The 12860-nt window shown below is 36.3% G+C and overlaps 1 protein-coding gene across 2 annotated transcripts in view; it reads right to left on the reverse strand.

Moving 5' to 3' along the window:
• Nucleotides 1–12860, reverse strand: part of LOC102003708 (UDP-glucuronosyltransferase 2B20-like) — a 194215-nt gene that overhangs the window by 30562 nt on the left and 150793 nt on the right. The window lies entirely within an intron of this gene.

Below are 12860 nucleotides of genomic sequence, written 5' to 3' on the forward strand. Positions count from 1 at the left end.
TGTTATCTTCCAGCCCTGCTTTATACTTATGTTTGATCCATTTTTGATCCATTTTGACTTGATTTGACTTTGGTACAATGTGACCAATAACTAGCTCTTTCATTTTTCTACCCACTGACAACAAGTTTTCCCACTATCATTTACTAAAGAGATTAGCTTTTCTCCAATGTCTGTTTTGGCCCCTTGCTCAAAGATGAGTTTACTACAGGTGAATGGGGCTGATTTTGTGTCTTCTATTCCAGTCCTTTATTCTATATATTTACTTTTCTACAGGTATCATACTGCTTGTTAACACAGTATAAATTAAAATCCAAAGTTGTGATTTTGTACACTTTGCTCTTTTGCTCAAGATTCATGTAATTATCTGTTACTTTTGTTGCTGAGGCAAAATACCCAACACCCAGAATTAAGGAAGGAAAGGTTATTTAGCTCACAGTTTATGAAAGTTTCAGTCCATAATTGGCTGGTTACAAGGCAGAGTGGCACATGGCAGAGGGCTACAGCTCATGGCTCCTGGTAAGAGACTCTCCATCAGCTGGCTCAATAAAGCTTTGTTCCTGCCTTTTTGGTTTTCTTGTGAGTGCCTTTCTTATTGAACTCACTTGCCATATCATCTGGAGGACCCAGTGAGACTGGATTTATGAGAAATAAAACAAGCCTCACTTTACAGCTGAGTAATATTCCATTAGGTAACTGGGATATGGGAAAAGAGAAGGGAAAGAAGGAGAAAGTTTGTATGCATGTATATGCAGGATAGTTAACATGGCTGTTCTACTGTCTTGTATTTCTTTGCTGAAAGAAACTGTCAGTGAGTCCTTGGTTGATCAGCTTTGTATGTCTCTATCTGTTTTCATGAGAAACCACTTTGAAGATATCAATATGTAATACAACAAGCATTGTTAATTCCCTACCACTCTGTTTGTAACTCTGTACTGTCTGTACTGATCCTTTGCTATTTTGTAAAATGTTGTCTGTCTGTTAGTATTTTTCACCTTTTATTTTTAAAATAATAATAAAAAAAAATTAAAACAAGCCTCACTTGAGGAGGCCCTATGCCTCCCAGGTTCACCAGCCACTCTTTGGGTGGCAGGGTGCCTTGGCTAATTTCAGCTGGCTACCGGGGGGTGATTGTGTGCCAGGATGCTGAGGCTGTGTAAACAGAGTTGCAAAGCCTGGCTCTCTGACCTAGGCAAGATTTTAATTAGATCCCATAGTTTGCCTTTCGTTTCTTTCTCTAGACTGACAATTTAATGGGCTTGGGCTCCCAAAGGTGGTAGTCATTTGGTCTCAGCATAGCTGAGAATTTTTTCAGAGTTTTGTCACAGTTTATTTTGGATTTGGTCAGTTCTAGACTCTAAAAATATTTTTTCCAAATTGATGATTTGAGGTGATTCATGATTCCTGGGATTATTACTGCTTTGTTTGTCTGTTTGTCTGCTCTGTGTTTTTCTCCCAAATGTGCCCATGATTTCAGGTTGCCACAGCCTCAGGCTCTTGTGTGGATTGTTGATTGAGTGAGGGTAGAAAGACCTGCTAAGGTAAACTGCTCTCTCTTTGTTCTAAATTGAATTATCATGGGCATGACAGACTGTAAGTCCACCATTCTAGTTTATGCATGAGTAAGGGTTTTGACAAATTTAAAGGGGATGTCTGTTTGTGGATTCCCAGATTGAGTTCTGGTAATTAAGGAAAGGTCCCCTAAGCAGAAATTCCCTGTTTTGCCTTCAGGACCCGAGGAAGATGATCCACTCTTTTTTTTTCCTCCCAACTCAGCTGTGATCTTGCCTCTCTGGCAGGCTGCTGTGATGGGGCCAGGAGGAAACCCTCATTCTGCAATTGGAGAAATCAAAATCCCCCTTTTCAGGCAAACTTGGGCTTTGATTACTTTGTTGGAAGTGGCGTTTGAGACTCACCACCCCGCCTGGGGTGACTGTCAACAGATAATGTAAGCTTTGTTTTCTTCAGAGGAGAGGAAAAGGATTTTAAGGGCAGCTGAGAAAAAAAATGAGATTAGATACAGGAAAAACTACACAGGACAAAGAAATCCTAACTGGGATTACAACACTGAGGAAGTGCTAAATCCTTTTTTAAAAAAAAATCATCAGGCTTTGAGGAAAGGGCTTCTTTCTGTATCTCATGGCACCGCTGACCTACATAAGTGGTATAAGTGTCACAAGCTGCACAAATTGGGAGTTATTGCAGGGATGAACTTGTCCTAGCTGGTAGATATTGTTCTGGACTCAGAACCAAACCAAGGTACCAACCAACAAACACCAAAACTCACGGATCGCCAATTGAGAATTTAGAATGAGCCTTTATTAGCTGGCCAGCGACTGACTGAGAGCCTTACGCAGGGTAGGATCATATCAGCCACAAACCAGTGTGAGATCAGCTTTTAAGCCAAAAACCACATCCTGTTTGGCAAGTGAAGTCTTTGTGAAGCAGTCTTCAGAGAAACTATAGAAACTTTGGGAAACTTACAAGAAAGGAAGGATACATTTCAGGGAGATTCAGGGAGTGGCTAGAATGCAGAATGTCCCAAGTGGAAAGGACAAGAGGGGGAGTAATCAGTAATTTTTCATGTTCTTTGTGAGGCCATGCATGTCCCTTGTGAGGCCTTTACAGAGATTCCCCAAAAATTGTTTCATAACAGAGAGGATGCAGAATAGGAGTTTAAGCAGTAGAGGAAAGTGATGGTAGCAGCTCACATAGAAAGAGACATAGTTGGGAAGTAGGGAAAGAGGAAAGAAGGGTAAACAAGGAGAAGGCAATTAATTGCATTCCCTTGGATCCAGACCAATGTGCCTACTGTAAAGAGAGGGGACATTTCAAGCAAGAGGGTCTGAAGTAGATAGACAGGAAAAGGGAAAAAAGAAATGTTTGTGGTGGAGTCAGGGGAAGTTTCAGATTGACAGGATCATAGGTCCTTGGCCCTTGGCCCTTGGGAACCCACGTTAACTGCAAAGGTAGGGGAAAAGAACCTGTTAGATCTTTTTCAATAGACACTGGTGAGTATGTATGGGAGTTTATGTAGCCGATAACCCCACTCCTCGGTAAAAAAAAATTATTAAGATTCAATTTAGCCAAAATATATTTGAGTGCACTCATTTTATAAGTAAATTGCCTTGTGTGTTTTTTGCTTGTCTCTCTATCCAATCTGCAAACAGCCGTTTTATTGGAGCTTAACAAATTTTTCTTCTTTTTGTACTTTTTGTAATTTTGAAAAATGTATCTAAAATTTAATTTGACTTATAGATAAATATCATCTAATGTAGAAATGCGCTTCCACCAAAAGTTGCCAGCTGGTCAAAATGATGTTAAAATTGGTTTTATAAATGTAATGCTTTTTGTTGTTTATGTTTATTATGATTTGAGAGTCTCTCATTCTTCAGATTTAATGTATTCAGTATTAAGATTGTGTCTTCATGGATTATAAAAATTTGTTAAAGTAATTAAGCAGAAATATCTTAGGGTGGGTAGAGGTTATTAGACAGGACTCTAATTCAGGAAAGGAAGGTAGCTGCCTGGAATAATATTAGTCAGTTTTTGTTCATTAATGAGGAGCCCCAATAATCTACATAGCCTTATGGGAGACACCCCAATAAATGCTGTTCAAAATATATTATTGTGATATGTTTACACTGGTCATTGTCAAATGTGAAGTTTTCAAAAAGGAGATTTGTTTGATTTTAAAAATGCTATTAATACAAAACTAAATAATGATAATTCATTATTGTTTTCATTGTTTATTAAATATATTCATGATTTCCAATTATACAGTATTCTAAATATAAAATTGGCATTGATATTAGTAATAGACATTTTCTTTTGGATTCAGAAATCTGCCTTTCTCTTGTGTTTCAGATATTTGTGAAAAGAGGTTCATGTCATCAACAACAGGTTATCAATAAAATGATAATTAATAATGAAAATCATCTGAATTATTATTGGCATTAATTTAAGATGAGACATGATAACTTAGAAAGATAGGCACCTGGTCTTTTCAAAGTGTCAAAGCTCTCTTTCATGAGTAATTTTAGAGGTAATTCAATACTAACTTTGATTTTGCTTTGTCTTTATTACTCCATAGTTGTTTGATTCTCATAATACTTTGCCTTTTAACTTATTTTAAAGTGCTTTCATGTTACATGTTAGTATGCCTAAATATTTTCCTTTATTTTTGCTTCATGTATATATGATTTTAAGACTTTTAAGATAACCTTCATAATTTGATAAGTCCTTTTTGTCAGTATATTAAAAATAATATTACTATTATAATGGTTAATGAATATAGTGCTTAGTAGGAGTATGGCTGTGTTTAAATAAGCTTCTTACACTGGCAGATTAATGTAGAAACTCAAGCTATGTAGCTCCTGTTGGGCTCTGAGTATTAAACAAGTTTGCCATTGTGTCACTTTTATTTATTACCAGAATTTGTATATTTTGTTAGCCACTAACCTAATATCTTCATGTTTTTCTTTAGTTAACTTACACATAGACATGATATTTGGGCTTTCTTAGTACCAGTTTTTGTTCTATGGCAAAATATTTCACTGACTTTCTCTGGGCCTTTTGTGTTTATCTGAAGAAATGATGTATTGAACAAACTGACCTTTCCTGGTACTGCCTAGGGTATCTTTTCTTTCTGACAACTTAACTGATCATATATTCAGAAGCACTTATATATACAGAAGTGTGATCAGACACTGTATCAGGAATTTAAAATTACAAAACCTCCCTACTTAAAGAGCACATAGCATGAGTAGAAAAAATCAACCAGTTATGTAAACTGATAAAATTAAGGCCAGCCCAGGCAATGTTACAAATTTCTTCAATGACATAAGGACAACAAATTAGGTAAAACATTCTTATGGGGGCTGGGGATTTAGCTCAGCAGCAAAAGCTCCTGCCTGGCAAGTGCAAGGTCATGAGTTCAGTTCCCGGTAGCAGAGAAAAACCAAAAAAAAAAAAAAAAGAAAAAAAAACCATTCTTATGTATTAGGTTGGGTTAATCAGCTAAAAGACTATTCTAGTTCAAGATGGAGATTTAAATGTCTTACAAAACTGTCACCATGACTGTACTTTATGATACTATGTTTAAATTTTCTCTGTAAAACTATGTAATTGTTGTCTGTTAGCATTCTACACGGATTCATCTACTAGAACATTCATGCTTGGTAAGAAGTAAGAGTACTCTGGCTATACATTATATTTAAAGGTTCCTCTGGATATCTAGCAACCAAGGTTTGGAGACTGTCTTGGTTACTTTTCTCTCATTGCTGAGACAAAATACCCAATGCCCAAAATGAAGGAAGGAAAGGTTTATTTAGCTTACAGTTTGTGGAGGCTTTAGTCCATACTTGGCTGGCTCCGAGGCAGAAGATAACAAAGCAACAAGAGCAAAGGGGGAAAAGGCAGCTGAACAGCAAAGCAGCCAGAGTAAAAAGGGAGGAATGGCGGCAAGCAGCTTCTTTCCCTCCCTTACATTGTAAACAGGCTACCCCACCTAAGGGGTGTGTAGCTCTCACATAATCTCCATGCCCTCCCCTTCCACAGGCTCAGGATATATACAAAGTAAGCACCCTGGCTTCCTGCTGAATCACTTAGCCAAGCCTCTAGACTCCCCAAGTTGACACAATGTATCAACCATAACAGAGACCAAAAATTAAAAAGAAAGATGGGCTAATAGGATAATCAATATAACCCTAGCCCGCTGAGAAATTTCAGTCTCCTTGAAATACTCCTTTTGCCCATCCCTAAGCCTGGGATAAATGGGTATCACTCAGTCTAGAACTTGCAGGCAATAAATGCCCTGGATGTGACCTTTCACCCTCCTGTACCTGACCCCTATACCTTGCTTAGTCAACTCCCACCTACTTGAATTTGGTATACTGTGTTAGATTTTTAAAAATGTCTTTTCTGTACTCCTTTTTCTGTTGCAACCCAAGAGTTGTTTATTTTTAAATGAGAGGATTCAGAGAGGGGAACAAAAAATGTATGTTACTAAGGAGACCTGATGGCCCTGAAAAAAAAAAAAAAAAACATTAAACTGGTACTGTTGATGTCAACATTGCACCACCATGAAAGATATATTGTTAGGAAATTTACAATGGTTATTATATTGCATATTGTTATCTTTAGAGCAGTTGCTCATGTTACCAGATATAGGTATGAAAAATTGATCAAACAATATAAACAATGAACAAATAGAAATTAGTAGTCTTAGCTATCTTGTGTGTGTGTGTGTGTGTGTATATACATATATGTATACATATATACATTATTCCCTTCTTTGTTTTCTTCTTTCCCCCATCATAGTTGTTCTTTCCTTTAGAGCAGTTTCACTCCCTTTCACAATATCTATGGTACATTTTTGATCTTGATTACTCATTCAGTTTCATACACTAGGGAGACAACATGATGTTTACACGTGAGTCTGATTTATTTCACTTAAGAGAATGGTCTCTAGTTGCATCCATTTATCTATAAAAACCTTGAGTTCATCTTTATTTATAGCTGAGTAGTATTCCATTGCATAAAAATATCACATCTGTTTTATGCATTCCTCAGTTGAGGACATTTAGGTTATTTCCAAGATGTAGCTATTACAAACTGTGCTGCTATAATCAGGGGTGCACATAGGTCACTGCGGTATGGCGTCTTCAGTACTTCAGGAAAAATACCCAAGAGGGGAATAGCTGGGTTGAATGTGACCTCTAATTCTAGTTTTTGAGGAATATGTACACTGATTTCCACAATGATTTTGCCTGCCTACATTCCCACCAACAGTGGAGAAGGCTTTCATTTTCCCTCACATCCCTGCCACCATTTGTTATTGGATGATTTCCTCACAATAGCCATTTTCCCTGGATTGATATGGCATCTCAGTGTTGTTTTAATTTGCATCTTTTGAATGACCAGTGGTGTTGAACATTTTTTCATACATTTATTTGCCATTTGTATTTCTTCATCTGAGAAGTTTGTATTCATCTCAGATGCTTATTTTTGGATTTTGTCTTTGAATTTGGGGGGCCTGTTTTTTTTATTCATTATATGTTCTAGATAGAAGTCCTCTATCTAAGGGACAGCTGATGAAATTTTTCCCAAATTCATGGTTCATCTGTGTTATGGTTTATGTCTGTGAGACCCCCAAAGCCTCATGCAGCCATGGGTCAGGCTTTTAGAGTTTGAGTAAGGGTGTGAGAGCTGCACCCGCCCTGGGGTGGATAGTTTGCATATGTAAGGGAGAGGAAGAGAGTGCTTGAGGCCATTCCTACCCCATTCTGCCCTGGTATGGGCTTGTTGCTTAGCTGTGTTCTGCTGCCATGAGCTGTAGCTCTCTGCCACGTGCTACTCTGCCTTATAATCTGCCAAGTATGGACTGAAACCTCCACGAACTGTAAGCAAAATAAACCTTTCCTTCCTTAATTTTGGTTGTCGGGTATTTTGTCCCAGCAGTGAGAAAAAAGTAACCAAGGCAATCTGGAACCAGAAGATACCAAGAATAGCAAAGGCAATCCTGGACAACAAAGGCAAAGCAGGAGGTATCACAATCCCTGATTTGAAATTGTACTACATAGCTACTGTGATAAAAACAGCATAGTATTGTTAAAAAAAAAAAGACATGAGCATCAGTGAAACAGATTAGAAGATGCAGACACAACTGCAAACACTCTCAGCCACCTGATCTTTGATAAAGTGCAAAATATGTTCAGTGGTAGAAAGATGGCCTCTTTAATAAATGGTTCTGAAACATTGGCTTTCCCCATGCTAAAGATTAAAACTAGATCCATGTCAATCACCAAGCACTAACTAAAGTTGAAATGAATCAAAAATCTAAATATTAAAAAAGAACTATTAAATCTCCTGGAAGAGGAAGTATGTAGACAAATCATGCTGCTATAAACATAGGTGCACATATATAGCAGTGGTATGATGCTTTTAATTCTTCTGTGAAGATACTAGCTGGTTTGAATGGGACATCTAATCTTAGCTTTTGCATCTCCACAGGGGTTGCACCAGACTACATTCCCACCAATGGTGGAGAAGGGTTCTTTTTCCCCATAGCCCTTTCAGCATTAGTTATTGGTTTTCTCAATGATAGCCATTTTTCCTGGAGTGAGATACAATTTCAGTGCTGTTTTAATTTGCAACTTTCAAATGATCAATGATGTCTAATATTTCTCATGTGTTTATTTACCATTTGTATTTCTTCATCTGAGAAATATTTATTCATCTCTGATGCCCATTTTTGGATTGGTCTTTGAATTGGGGGTTCCGGTTTTCTTCAATTCTTTAAATGTTCTAGATAGAAGTTCTTTGTCTGAGGAACAAGTGGCTAAGATTAATGAAAGTAAAAATGGAATTAGAAACTTACCAAGAAAGAAAGTCCAAGTTTGGGTGGATTCACTGCTCCTTTCTACTAGAAATTTAGAGAAGATTTAATGCCAATACTCCTCAAACTCTTTGTTGAAATTGAAATGGAAGTAATACTCCCTAGCTCGTACTTGGAGGCAAGTATTACCTTGATTCCAAAACCAAAGAAAGATACAACCAGGAAACGAAATACAGGCCAATCTCCCTAACGAACATAGGTGCAAAAATCCTCAAGAAGATACCAGCAAACAGAATGCAGTAAACCATGAAGAAGATCATACACCATGAGCAAATGGGATTCACTGCAGGAATGCAGTGATGATTCAATATGCATAAACCATTAAACATAATACACCATATCAACAAAGCCAAAGACAAAAATCACATGATCGTTTCAATAGATTCAAAAATAGCTTTTGACAAAGTCCAACATTCATTTATGATAAAACCCTACAGAAAATTGGAATAGATGGAATTATTTCAATCTGATAAAAGCCGTCTCAGCCAACATCATACTAAATGGGCAGAAACTGGATTCTTTTACTGCAGAATTATGAACAAGATAAAGATGTGCACTATCACTTCTTTCAATATAGTTCTGGAAATATTAGAGCAATTTTCATTATATGCAGATGACATGATACTCTACATATAAGACCCTAAAATCTCCATCAAAAGACTTATAGATTTAATGAGGAATTTTAGTTATGTAGCTGGATATAAAGTCAACACTCAAAAATCAATAGCCTTCCTATACACAAACAATAAATTTACTGACAGAGAAGTTAGGGAAACCACAATCCTCACAACAGCATCCAAGGAAGTGAAATACTTAGGAATCAATCTAAGAAAGGAAGTAAAATATGTATACACTGAAAATTACAGTACTCTGAAAAAGGAGATCAAAGAGGATATGAAAAAATGAAAATATAACCCTTGCTTATGGATAATAAGAACTAGCATTCTGAAAATGACCATACTTCCAAAATTGTGATACAGATTTAATGCAATGACAATCAAAATACCATTAGCATACTTCACAGAACTAGGGATCTCTATTTTTCTAAGCAGTATGTGCAATCTTTTGGCAAACACAAGTGTGGTCACATATATGAAAAAAATCACAGTGGAAAGTTATCTGAACATAAATAATATGAAAATTTTTATTTTTCCCAAAATATTTGGTACATGAAAGGAGTCACATAGGAGATTGCATGTAAACAATGTTGAAAACCTTTCCCTGCTTCCAGTTATCTTGGTTTATTTTGTTTGTTTGGTTGGGTTGGTTTTTTTTTTCCAGTACCGGGAATCGAACTCAGGACCTTGCATTTTCCAGGCAGGCGCTGTGCCACTGATCCAAATCCATAGCCCCTGTTTCAAATTATCTTGAAATGCAGCAAAGAACTGACATTGGAGAGAAACCCTATGTAAATATGTAAGTAAATAATGTGTGGAAGCATTGTATGATCCTCAAGCCCTCAGAAGATATGAAAGAACTAACCCTGAGAGTAAACATAAACCTAGACTATGGGAAGCCTTCATCTTTATATGAGCTTGCATACAAACCTAACATTGCATAAGCAGATGCCTCACCTCATATTTCTTTTTGGAAGCACCTGTAATCATATTGGTCTCATTCATACTCAGTAAAGAACACATTATATTGAGAAATCACAAGTAGAAGGGATGTATAATCTTCCTTTGGCCTATATGCAATATTGCATCAAGTGTATATAATAGTAAGGTATAACTCATATTTTCAAAAGCCAGTAAAAGTTTCTAGTGCATTTGAAATTCTGTACAAGTTTGTTACATGAAAACTCAGTGTGAGTCATTTCTTTAGAAATCTCTAGCAATTACATAACCAGAAGGAGGTATCCTAAAGGATAAAATACTGTTTTCATCAGGTCCTCACCTTTAAAGTTGATCTCTGGCTTTGTGGTGTTTACTTTTAAGAACAAATTTTGAGTTGACTTAATTCTATATTTTGGTGTAAACAATAGTGTGGGAATTTAATAGGTAGCATCTTCTAGTCAAATTGGATGATGAGATATTATTACTTTACTGTGTGCCATTTTGAATCCATGGGTAAACAGTAATATATTTCTCATTTATTAATTGTTTTAGTGTTCATTGAATATTTTTTCTTGAGTGTTTTGTTTCACTTTGTCCTTTTGAATTGTTGTGATGTAATAGCTCCCCAAAAATGAATTTGGTAATTGCTTTTTGTTTTTTTCTGAAGGTTTTCCATTAGCTTCTGGGTACATTTTTAGTGCATATATACCCCCTTCCTTATAACAAAAGATAATTTAAAATTTTTAATCATGATGTTCATTTTTTTGGTCTTTTTGAGGCAGGGTCTCAGTATGTAGTTTAGGTTGGCTTTGAGCTCACTTTGCAGCCGAGGCTGGCCTTGAATTTGTAACCATTCTCCTGCCTCAGCCTCCCAAGTGCTGGGATTACAGGCATGCACCATGACACCTGGCATGATGTTCATTTTAAATGTAGCTATATATGAGTTTTTAGACCATATTTCAAACAAATTGTATTTCAAACAAATTGCATATCATCAAATATTATGATTTTGATATCCTGAGAAGATATCTTCATGTACCCCAAAATGATTATAGGTTGTTGTACCAAGTAAAAACATGCGTACTGCTAGAAGGAGTACGATGTTTAGTGGAATCATGATGCTCTTCATATACACTAAAATAAAATAAATATCACAAGAATCCATAAAGATGCCCATCGCCAAAGCAATCCTGAGGAAAAGACAGTGCTTGAGACCCCACAATATCTGACTCCACTGTATACTATAATGCAGAACCAACCAAAATGGCATGCTACTGGCATGAAATCTGACTGCCAGATGAATGGAAATAATTGAAACTCCAGAAACTTACCCATGTACATAGAAAATTTATGTATATTTTTAGACAGAAAACAAAAATATATATGGAATAATCAACTTGATAAATCTCAATAAAGAAGGCCAAATTAGAAGATGTACACTCTATTTCAAAGCTGACAATATATGTACAGTGATCAAAACTGTTGTGCAGAAATGTGCAAAGATAATGTAGAGTAATAGATTGTACTACCTGAAAACTACAATTATACTTTTGTTAACTGATTTTTTTCTAAGGGTTACAAAACAATCAATTGGAAAAGGGTAGCCTTTTAACAGGTTCTGCTGGAAAAACTGAATAACCACATGCAAAGTTTAGAAAATGGGACATTTACGTTCTGGTACATAAAAATATTAATTCAAGATAGATCAAAACCTGAAGGTAACAACTACAGGAATTAGGTGTGGTGGCTCACAGCTGTAGCCCCCAGCTATTCAAGAGGCTGAAGCAGGAGAATCTGTTGAACCCAAGGTTTCTAGTCCAGCCTTGACATCAGAGTGAGACACTAACTCAAAAAAAAAAAATTTAAAAGTAAAAATAGAAAACCACTGGGTAAATATGTGTGACCTTTAATTTGTCATTCATTCCTTCCATAACTACCACAATGCAAAAGCAATGAAACTAAAATTGATGAAATGGACTTCATCCAAGTTACATCTTTTCTCCAAAAAAAGACCATCAACAAAACTGCACAGACATACCACAAAATTAAGTATATGTGAAATTGATACATATGACAAGAGACCCACACACAGGATACACAGAAACCTAACTAAACACCGTGAAGAAATCAACCCAATCACACAATGGCTGAAGAACATAAATAGATATATTTGCATTAAAAATATGAAAATGTCCCACAGGCATATGAAAAATGTGCAACATCATTAGGCCTCTCATCATTACACGGAAGTCTAAGTGAAGACCATGACCACATACAGCTGGAATCCAGAAGAACAAGTCATAGAGCGATGCAACCAACATGGCAAAATCAGAAACCAGTTGATGCGGTGTAAGTGGAAAATGGTGCAGCCGCTTTAGAAAAGAGTCTGCCAGTTCCTCTAGGGTTAAAGATGGAGTTATCATCAGACTCCGAAATCCATGCTTAGTTATAGACAAAGAGAAATAAGAACGTATCCACAGTTAAAGACTATTCATAAATGACATCCTTTGTAACACCCCAAAGAGAGGGACAAAGTCAACCCACTTAATAATAATTCAACAAATATGCTATCTACGCAAAGAAATAAACTTTGGCAATTACAAGGAACATAGTACTGACACATGCTCCTATGTGGGTGAGACTTTAAACATTACATAAGCATGGAGGCTAATCACGGGTAGCCATCTGTTGTATGATACCATTTATATGAAATGCCCAAACAAACCTCTAGACAGAGGAGGCAATGAACTGGTTGAATAGGTCTGAGGCATGTGGAATTGTTAAAAGTATAAAGTTCATTTTGGGAGGATTACTTGCTCTAAATCTAATTACACTGGAGACTTTTGTAATTCTGCAGATTGTGAATTGTTGAAGTAAGTCTTTAACATTGATAAAGTGTAAAATTTATT

The sequence above is a fragment of the Chinchilla lanigera genome, unplaced genomic scaffold (genome assembly GCF_000276665.1).
Source record: "Chinchilla lanigera isolate Chin_1 unplaced genomic scaffold, ChiLan1.0 scaffold00046, whole genome shotgun sequence".
Taxonomy (NCBI): domain Eukaryota; kingdom Metazoa; phylum Chordata; class Mammalia; order Rodentia; family Chinchillidae; genus Chinchilla; species Chinchilla lanigera.